Source organism: Marmota marmota, unplaced genomic scaffold (assembly GCF_001458135.2).
Source record: "Marmota marmota marmota unplaced genomic scaffold, marMar, whole genome shotgun sequence".
Classification (NCBI taxonomy): Eukaryota; Metazoa; Chordata; class Mammalia; order Rodentia; family Sciuridae; genus Marmota; species Marmota marmota.
This window is the reverse complement of record NW_025999871.1, coordinates 1,683,048-1,694,784: the sequence shown is the minus strand read 5'-3', so window position 1 is coordinate 1,694,784 and position 11,737 is coordinate 1,683,048.

Sequence of the window (11,737 nt, the reverse complement as noted above, 5' to 3'; positions counted from 1 at the left end):
TTACCATTGAAATTGAACACTGATATCACTGGGTTAATATCTACCATATTTGCAATTGTTTACTGCACTTGTTTTTATTTTGTCTTGTACTTCTCCATATTTTTCTATCTTGTCTGATTTTAGTTGAGTATTTTATATGACTCTCTTTTCTCCTAGTAAATCAGTAATACTTCTTCAAATTTTTGTTATTGCTGCCCTAAAGTTTGAAGTATACATTTACAATTCATGCGTGTCTGCTTTCAAATACTATACTGCTTCACAAGTAATTCAGAAACCATAAAATTGTATTCCCTATTCTACCTTCCCCTCCCTTATAACATTTCTATAATCCATTAACCATATTATGTCATTCAATTTCATTTATGTATAAGCAAAAATTGTCAGTATGTCGTCACTCTTATTACTCTGGACAGTTCTCTATCACATTAACTAAGAATAAGATGATATTTTTTGCCTTCATACTCTTCCTCTCATTATGCAGATTCATGTTTCTAGTCTATGTCATTTTTCTTTTCTCTGAAGAACTTATTTTAATATTGCTTGCAAGGAAAAAATTTTATTGGTCACAAATTCCCTAATTTCTACTTATTTGAGTAAGTACTTATTTCTTCACTTTTAAAAGATAATTCTACTGGATACACAATTCTAGGTTGGTAGAGTTTTCTCCAAGACTTTAAATATTTCACTCAACTCTTCTTGCCTTCATGGTTTCTGGTGAAATCTGATATAATTCTGTTATTCTATATGGAAGGTTCTTTTCCCCTTCTCACATATTTCAAGATTTTTCTATTTTTCATCAGTTTTCTGCAGTTTAAATCTGATATGCCTAGGTGTTGTTTTTGTTTGTTTTGTTGTTGTTGTTGTTATTGTTACATTTATCTTGCTTATTTTCTGAGCTTCCTTGATCTGATTTGGTTTTGAGTTTGGAAAAATTTCAGCCACCATAATATCACATATTTTTTCTGTTCTGTTCTTTTTTTCTTCTTTCAGCATTTCCATAATGCGTATATTATTCTTATGGAATTATCTCAGAGGACTTGGGTCTTTTATTCTGTATGTACATGTATTTTTACTTTTATTGGGTAAAATCCTAGAAAAAGAATTGCTAGGTCATGTGGAAAGTGAATGTTTTACTTTATGGGAGGCTCCCAAATTGTTTATCCAAGGGATTGTTTCATTTTGCATTACCAGGAGGAATGTGTGAGAGTTCCCATTTCTCCATATCCTTGCTTACGCTTGGCATTGTCTAAGTAAGTGTTTTTGTTAGTTTTGTTTATTTGTTGTTTTTAATTTTAATCATGTATTGGTAACGTTATTGTGGTTTGCAAAAACATGTCTCCAATAACTAATGATTTAAAAAATTTTTCATGTTCATATGTGACATTCATACATAAATTTTAGTAAAGTGTTTACCAATTTTTTTAGAAGCAGTGTTCTTTGTTTAATGCTGCCACTCAGGAATTATATCATTTGTAAACAAGTCCCTTGTTCAATAAGTGATTTGCAAATATGTTATATGGCTTCACTGTTCTTTTTTAAAATTTTAATCTATTTTTTAATTTTTTTATAGTTGGACACAATACTTTTATTTTACTTATTTATGTTTTATGTGGTGCTGAGGATTGAACCCAACACCTCGCACATGCTAGGCGAGTGCTCTACTGCTGAGCCACAACCCCAGTCCCCTCACTGTTCATTTTTTAATGGTGTCTGTTATGTTTAGATAATTCAAGAAAGTTTAAAGGTGAAATGATTGGGCTATGAGAACCTTACCTTAATCACTGCATTAATCCACTGATAGGGTTTAAATGGGTATCAACTGTAAGCAGGTAGGGTGTGGCTGGAGGAGGTGAGTCATTGGGAGTGTACCTTTGGGATTCTTATTTTGTCCATGAGGAGAGCACTTTCTTCCTCTCCTCTCCTCCTCCGTCCTCCCCTCCTCCCTCTCCTTCCCTCCTCTTCTCCTCCTCCTCTTCCTCCTTCTTCTTCTCTCCCTCCCCTCCTCCTTCATGATTGTCATATCCTGATCTGCTTTCCTCCTTTCCTCCTACATACTTTCTACCAAGATGTTTTCTGCCTCACCTCAGGCTCAGAGCAATGAAGTCGACTCTCTATGGACTGAGACCTCTGAAACCATGAGCCCCAAATAAACTTATCCTCCTCTAAAATTGTTCTTAACAGGTGTTTTGGTCACCGCAGGAAAAAAAAAACTGACTAAAACAGTGTCTTTAGTAAGGTAAAAGTAATAATAGTGCATTCAGATACAAACATATATGAATATATAATTCTGGAATATATTCTAGAGAGCATTTAATAACAACTGATAATAAGCATAATTTCAAATGCTGAAGATTACTAAATCCAAAATGTACTGTTCCAGATGGCAATGTGGGACTGAAATTAGAATTTCATCAATCTTTTTTAGAAATTTTATAGATCATTTAAGAAATCTTTGCCTAACCCAATGATACAAAAATTTCTCCTATGATTCTTCTAGATTTATAATTGTATGTTTTATACTTAAGCCTACAATACACCTTGCGTTACGTTTTGAGTAAGGTGTGAGATTGAAGATCTTTTTTTTTTTAATTGGGCTTATTGCTTTTTGGTTTAGTTTAATTTGCATATGACATCCAGCAAGGACTATACTGAATAATTTGGAAAAAAAAATCAGTTGGTTATACATATGTGGTTCTATTTCTGGACCCTCGTCTATTCCATTGATTTAGGCTTCTCTCCTTTGGGGTTTCTTTTCAAGTTCTTTTAGTTTAGGTCTAGAGGACCCTTTGTTCTAAGGCCAGAGAAGCCCTGCTCTTCAGGGATAGCCCTTCTGGGTCGTCTACTGAATGCTTGGACTTTCTTCAGGGTACCTTCTCTGTAACCTCAGTGTCTCTCAGCATTGCACCAACTCTAGAATCATTTCATGGCCCCCACCTATTTGTTCTTTGCCCTTCCTTGAGGACTTTTCTCTTGGATACTTGCATCTTATTCAGCACAAAATAGTCAAGATTAACCCTGAAGATTTTTGGAGCTATTTCTCTGGAAAGTGACCTCCTACTCTTTTGTAGTTTTTAACAAAATGCCAGACACCTCAACAAATCCAAGCTTTGATGTATGTCTTTTCAGCTCAGCATTACTGTTGCTTTCTGATCATGTTCTTTTTTTCTTTACCATGTATGTGCCTCTAAGTATGAAGCAGAGTTATTGAAATCTCACCTTTGTTTTCCTTCACTCAGTATAAGAGTTCTATATTACTTGCTGTTTATCTTCTGGATGAATGTTTTATCTAGATATATAGTTTTATTCTTTTGAAATGACTAGTATAGTAACAGTTTCTAAATAATAGATGGTAATGTATATGGACAGAGATAATCCTTAAATTGCAGTTTTGAAAAATGCTACTAAGGAAAACTGCAAACTGATTGAATAGAGACTTGAAACCACTCCAGAGTATGACATGAAGTCAGAGAATGCTACCTTGAGTAAACACCATTATGCATATGTGAGGCAGATCTGGGGGCAGTTTAGAAATAGACTTGTTCCAGGTAGAAAGGAAGTATATAAGGTCATTGAATTAGTCCATTTTCTATTGCTATAACAAAAATACCTGAAGGTGGGTGCTTTATAGACAAGTGATGCTTGTTTAGCTCAGAGTTTTGGTGGCCAAAAGTCCAAAATCAGGTAGCTCTACCTTTTCAGCCCCTAGTGAGGGACCCCTTGGCTAGATCACACATGGAAGAGAAGCAGAAAAGGAAATGGCCATGAACAAAGGGGATCACGTGCAGGGAGTGGCTTTGCTCTATAAAAACCCTTTGTCTTAAGAACTAGCTCAATTTTGAGAGAACTTCTTTTATCCCCAGTGACTTAACTACCTCCCACAAGATCCTTCCTCTTAAAGGTTCCACCACCTCAACACCACCACACTGGGGACCAAGCCTCTACCACATGAACATTTGAGGGGACAAACCACATCCAAAACATAGAAGCCCTGTTCCTTTATATTTTTTCCCTATTCTTTTTTCTCTTTGCATTTCAGTTTGGGAGGTCTCCTTCAACATGTCTTCAAGTTCATTGATTCTTTCCTTGGCTCTGTCTAGTCTACTGCTGAGTCCATTAAAGGCATTGTTCATTTCTGTTAGTGGTTTTTTTTTTTTTTTATTTCTAGCATTTTAAAATTCTGCTTAAATTTCCCATTTCTCTGCTTATATTATTCATAAATTCTTGCTGTTTGTATTTTCAACTAGAGACCTTAATATATTAATAATTATTTTATATCACCTATCTGATAATGCTAAAATTTTGTCGTATCTGAGTCTTGTTTGAATGCTTGCTTTATCTCTTCAACTATGCTCTTACTTGCCTCTTAGCACACTGTAGTTTTTGTTGAAAGTTGAACATGGTATATTTGGTAATAGGAACTAAGGTAATCAGCCTTTTAACATGTGCTTTCATGTTAGTCTGTAGGAGCTGGGCTGTGTTTGATGTTTGCTGTAGCTTCATGTTTCAGAGTGCATGTATGCATGTGAGTGTGCATGCACATGTATGTGTGTGTGTGTGTGTGTGTGTGTGTATCTTTTTGTGTGTATTGGTTTGGTGTTTGGTTTTTATTTCCCTGTTGTCTTTGGGTCCCCAAAGAATTCCTTCTTAAATAGAAGGAATTTAAGGAATTTAAATAGAATTCCTTCTTAAATAGCTCTTAGTTGTAATCTAGGGTTATTATTCTAGAGTTCTGTTGATGTACTGCTAAGGTGTTGAGGAGAGGAAGCATTCTATAACCTTATAATTAAATCTCAGATATTTAGTGGATCTGAGTCCTTGGGTTATGATATTCAGAAGCATTTCTTAGCTTCCTTTTCTTCCCCATTGAAAGGAGACTGGAAGAGGCTGGAGATGCCTAATTGTCCCTATCCTAGGTCAGAAAATGTTCTGGTAGAGTATTGCTCTTGGGGGCAAACCTTTATTTCAGAGAACATTCTGGGCATATTTCAAGATGGTAAAATTTCTCCTCCTACTACTAGCAGAACTTTTTAAAATCATCACTGTAATAACCTGGTGGGGTTCCTGGGGGCAACATTTTGAATACTGTGGCCCTTAATCTATTTTTTAAAATTCTTTTAGTTGTTGACAGACCTTTATTTAATTTATTTACTTATATGTGGTGCTGAGAATTGAACCCAGTGCCTCACACATACCAGTCAAGTGCTCTACCACTGAGCTACAACCCCAGCCCCTTGTGGCCCTTAGTCTTACTCTCCATTAATTTCATGCTGTCCCTTCAGTGAATTGTCGATTACCATTTAAGTGTGACTATCAGTTACTGGCTCCTGAAGCTTCTGCTTCCTGTAAGCTGGTTTTAGCTTTGGTTCTCTATATTTTCTTGTCTTTCCAGTTTTTAGATTACTGTGACCTTAGTAATCTAAAAAAAAATCTTAAAAAATCATAAATTTTCAGCTATTTGTTTGTAAGGATATGTTTTATAAGGTGAAGTTAGAAGTCTTTTTCCATAGCTTGTGGTCTATCTATCTGGGGGCTTGGAAGGGGAGTAAGATAGAAGAGGACAGCTTCCCATCGGCATCTCTTTCCATTAACTTCTCGTTGCATTAGGTTTAGTTGCTATCCTGCTGTGATAGCTGATGTCATCTAGCTTGAGCTATTGCTAATAATTTCTAAGTAAATGTGGCAAATAAAAAGCAATGTACGGGAGGAAGAAAGTAGAAATGATAAACTTTTCCTCAACACCATCTTCTCATTACAGTGTCTGGCTGCCTCAGACCTCAGTTTTGTAAAAAACAAAACAAAACAAATATACAAAATACCCTGCTACAGACCCACTTGCACCAGTTCAACGCAGCTTTCTCAGGCATTTTCCTAGTATTTATGTTGATTCATTGTGTCAATAATCCCACCTCATTTTTGCAGGTTCTCCAGAGTCACTGCAGGCAGGAAGTTGGAAACTCATGCTCATTCACCATCTAGTCAGGAAACCAATAGGTTTAAAGTTAAACCACCCTTTATTTCAGGGAATCAACCTAACTTAGTGGGACACATCACTCTTTTTATACATGACTGTATATAATCTGCTCATATGGGATTAGGATTTTTACATCCATGCAATTTTCTCATTCTTTCCCCCTTCTGATCCATGTCTAATTTTGGCATTGGAGATATCCTTAACTTCATGGAATAAATTGAATTGTGCTTCTTTCCCCCCGTATATATAGAAGAGTATGTGTAACATTAGAATTATTACATCATGAATATTTGGTAGCATTTGTCTATAAATTATCTGAGCCTCATATTTTTTAAAAAATATTTTTTAGTTGTAAATAGATCTTTTATTTAATTAATTTATTTATATGCAGTGCTAAGGATCGAACCCAGGTCCTCACACATGCCAGGCAAGTGCTCTACAGACTGAGCCACAACCCCAGCCCCTGAGCCTCATATTTTGAGAAAATATTTTCAGTTACAAATTGAATTTTTTGATTATAACTAATCAGATTTTATATTCTTCTTATGCAAATCTTTAAAACTTTTGTTTTTTTAAGAATTTGTTCATGTGGCTTATTTTCAATTTTTGATATTAATTTGTTTACATTATTTATTAATTTCTATTCCTTTGATAGTTAAATTCTGCTTTTATTCTTAAAATTGTTTTTATGTATTCTTTTATTCTTCATCAATATCACAAGTTCGTAAACATTGAATTTAACTATTTGTAAATTATACTATTAGTAAACATTTTAAGTTTATTATGCTTTCTTAATTGCCTAACCTATATTATCATTTTTTATAAATATTTTATTTATGTTTGAACAGAACATGAGTTGTTCACTTGTTGAGGGATCAGAGATATATGTGTGTTTCTTATATCAAACTTATTATATTATTCAAATCTTTGATGTTTTGTTGATAATTTTCTTGTGATCTGTCAATTATTGAGAGACATGTTCGACTTTCTTCCTAGGATGGACACTTTGTCAGTTTCTCCTTGAGGTTATAACAGCTTTTGATATATTGACCAGGTTAACTAAACTGTAATATCACCTATCTAGAATTATAGTCATTTATATTATAAAATACTTAGTTTTGATTGTTTTAGGAATAAATTGTTTTAGAAATTGTTATATTTAGACACTTTGTGAGAGATTTAAAGGCCTTCAATTCTATTCTATTTCACTACTAAAACCTTTTGCTCAAGGTCTGTCACACATTATTGAAATAATACTTACCTTAATTCTAATAGTTAAAAATAGAAAAAAGTTAAAGGCTGATGTAGGTTCTAGAATTTTCAAATTAGGTAATTCAGACCAAATATTCTGCTTAAAATAAAATAGAAAGGTTGAACAAGAAAAGCAAAATTCTTGAAAGCATAAAATAGCTCACATTAGAGAGGGGATTATAGTTCAGAGAGAAACTATAGCCACTAGAAAACTTAAATAACAGTATCAACCACCTTGATCTTACTGACATTCTATACAACACTCTAGCTAGCAATAGTAGAAGATACATTATTTTCAAATACACACTAACAATATAGATAGACCACATACTAGGCCATTAAAATAATATTTTATATTATTTTTGCCCTGATGAAGTTAAATAAAAACTAACAACAGAAAAGAACTGGGAAATAGCTTTATATATATATATTTATTTTGTGTGTGTGTGGGTGTGTGTGCCGGGGATTGAACCCAGGGGCACTTTACCACTTAGCCACATTCCTAGCCCTTTTTTATATTTTATTTTGAGGAAGGATCTCACTGAGTTGCTTAGGGCCTCATTAATTTGCTGAGGCTGGCTTTGAACTCATGATTCTCCTACCTAGCCTCTCAAGCTACTGGGATAACAGGCATGCACTGCTGTGTCTGGCCTAAATATTTTGATTATTAAATTTTTTTAATAATTCATGATTCACAAGCCAACAGAAAATATTTTAATTGAATCAAAATGAAAACACAATATATTAAAATTTTTGTAATGCATAGCATAGAAGTATATTTAAACACTCAAGATCATGCATGCATGTGTTAAACATCAAGAAGAATCTCAAATCAGTAGCCTAAGTTTTCATGGTAACCCAAAGCAATAAGAATGAAAATAGTAAAGATTAGAATGAAAATCAATGCAATAAAAACAAGAGAGAACAAAACAGCAAAACCGAACTCGTTTCTTTGAAAAGACCAACAAAATTGAAAAGGCTTTACTAGAGTAACTAAGAAGAAAAGAGGAAACATGCAAATTGCAGAAATAAGGATTGAAAGAGGTGATGCCTCTACTGACCCTATAACATACAAGGACTATAAGGGAATACTGTGAATATATGTATGCCAATAAATTAGACAGCTCAAATGAAATGAGAAAGTTCCAAGAAAGACATAAGTTACCAAGAGTGATTTAAAAGTGATTTAAAAGAAACAGAAAAATCTAATTGTCCTATAATAAGTAAAAAAATCAATTCATAATTTAAAATCTGGCCATAAATAAAACCCTGACCCAGATGTTTTCACTGGTGAGTTCTATCAAACACTTAAAAAATAAGTAATATCAATTCTTCACAAACTTTTTCAGAAACAGTAAGAGGGTAAATATCCCAGTTTAATTCTATAAGCCAATATCACCATGATATCAAAGCCAGACAAAGATTCATGGAAAGAAAAACAAAATATAGATATAAACACTCTTAACAAAATAATTGCAAGCCAAATCTTGGAGTAGCAGGCCTGTAATCCAAGTGGCTTGGGAGGCTAAGACAGAAGGATCAAGAGTTCAAAGACAGCCTCACTAGTAGCAAGATGCTAAGCAACTCAATGAGACCCTGTCTCTAAATAAAATACAAAAAGGGCTGGGGATGGGGTTCAGTGGTCGAGTGTCCCTGAGGTCAATGCCTGGTATCCAACCCACCCTCCTCCAGCCAAAATAAAACATTGTATGCCATGATCAAGTGAAATGTGTCCCAAGAATGCAAGGTTGATTTAACACCTGAAAAATCAATCTAATAGGCAATATTAATAGGATAAAGGACAAAAGTTAAATGTTCATTTCAATAGGCAAAAAAGTATTTGACAAAATCCAGTGCACATTAATGATTGAAATGAGAAAACCTCTCAATAAACTAGGAATAGAAGTTACCTGTCTTAATCTAATAAAGTACATCTACATCACGCCCACAGCTAACATCATACATAATCGTGGAAGACTTTACACTTTTCCTTAAGAGAGGAATGAGGCAAGCATGTCTACTTCTTCCATTTCTAGTCAGCATTGTATGGAAATTCTAGCCAGTCCTATCATGAAAAAGAAGGAACAAGTAAAACTGACTTTATTCACAGATGACATGAGCCTACACTTAGAAAATACTAAGAATCCACCCAAGAAAGCCACTAGGACTAAAAACAGGTTCAAGAAGTCTGGGGATCCCAAATTACAGTATAAAAAGCAACTGTACATTTATATATCAGAAATAAACAATCTGAGAATGAAATTTTTAAAAATTCTATTCAAAATAGCATCAAAAAGAATAAAATATTTAAGAATGAATTGAACAAAAATGTATGATGAAAACTATAAAACACTGCTGACAGAAATTAAAGAAGATCTAAATACTCATTTCATTTTTATGAACTAGAAGACTCAATGTTGTTAAGATGTCAATTCTTCTCAAATTGATCTATGATTCAATGTAATCCCTTTCAAATTTCAGGGGACTTTTTTTGCAGGCATCCTAGAAAAAGGAGGCTGACAAGATAACTTAAAATTTCATATGAAAATGCAAAGACCAAAAAGGGCCAAAACAATTTTGAAAAAGATGAACAAAGTCAAAGACTTTACACTTCCTGCTTTCAAAATTACTAAAAGTTGTAGTAATCAAAACACTATAATTCTAGTGTAAGAAAAGACAAATAATACAACAAATGACAATTGGATACCTATGTATCCATATCAAAAAAGTGAATTTAGACCCTAATGTCACCACACACATAAAAATTAAATCAAAATGGACAGGAACAGTGGCACACACCTGTAATCCCAGTGGCTTGGGAGGCTAAGGTAAAAGGATTGCAAGTACAAAGCCAGCCTCAGCAACTTATCGAGGCACTTACCAATGCAGCGAGACACTATCTCTAAATAATATATAAAAAGAAGTCTAGGGATGTGGCTCAGTGGTTAAGTACCCCTGGGCTCAATCCTCACTACCAAAATAATAATAATAATAATAATAATAATATCAAAATGGATCATAGGTCTAAATATTAAAGTATGTGTGTGTGTGTGTGTGTGTATGTGTGTGTGGTGCTGGGGATTGAATCTAGGGCCTTGTGTTGCGAGGAAAGCACTCTACCAATTGAGTAATATCCCCAGCCCCTAAATCTTAAACTTATAAGGAAAAAAAAAAGAAGAAATCATTATGAACTTCAGCAACTTAGTGGAGAGTCTTTTCAAAAAATGGTGCCTCAACATCTATATATCCAGATGCAAAAAGACGAACTTGGATCTGTATTCATTTCATATAAAAAGTTAACTCAAAATATATCATAGAAAAATATATCATATGGAAAATCTAAAAATATAAAGCTGCTCAAATAAAACATAGAAAAATTGTATGGCCTTAGCTTAGGCAAAGATTTCTTAGATACAATGTGAAAATCACAATCCATAATAGAACAAGTAGATAAACTCAACTCTATTAAAAGTAAAAACTTTTGCTCTTAAAAGACAGTGTAAAGGGCTGGGGATATAGCTCAGTTGGTAAAGTGCTTGCCTTACATGCACAAGGTCCTTGGGTCGATCCCCAGCACCACACACACACACACAAAAAGGCAGTGTTAAGAGAACGGAAAGATGAGCTACCAGTGGTAGAAAATATATGCAAAATATATGTATGATAGGTTAATTGTGTTCATAATATGTAACAAGCCCTTAAAACTGAAATGAGAAAACAAATAACTCAATGGCAAAGATTAGACAGATCCTTCCCCATAGAAGATATATATGATAAATAAGAACATGAAAAACTGCTCAATATACTTATTTCAAACAGAAAGCAAATTAAAACTCCAATGAGATATGATTAGACATCTGTCAGAATGGCTGAAATGAAAGACCGACCATATCATGTACTTCTGAGAATGCAGATGAACTGGAACTCCCAACACTGCTGGTGGGAATACGAAAGGACAAAGGAAAACAGCTTGGAAGTTCCTTAAAAAGTTAAACATACACTGACAACACGAGCTTACCTTTCTACTCATTGGTCTTTGCCCAAGGAATCTATACTGATTTTTATTTGATCTAAAATCAACTCAAATGTCCACCAACTAATGAATAAGTTGCAATATGCAAATTGCAATATATAATATATATAAATACACTGCAATATATCCAGAGAATGAAATACCACTCAGTAATAAAAGGGTATGAATTACCAATATACTCAATCATATGCATGAATTTAAAAATAATCATTCTTACAGAGTAGATAAACTGTTTAATTCCATTTTTATGAAAGTATGGAAAATGAAGTATAGTGATAATAATAATTATAAATTTTAGTGGTGGCAAGTACGTTCTCTTTTTTTTTTTTTTTTGGCGGAGGGAGGTACTAGGGATTGAACTCAGGGGCACTCAACCACTGAGCCACTTCCCCAGCCCTATTTTGTATTTTATTAGATACCAGGGTCTCATTGAGTTGCCTAGTGCCTTGCTGTTGCTGAGGCTGGCTTTGAACTCGCAATCC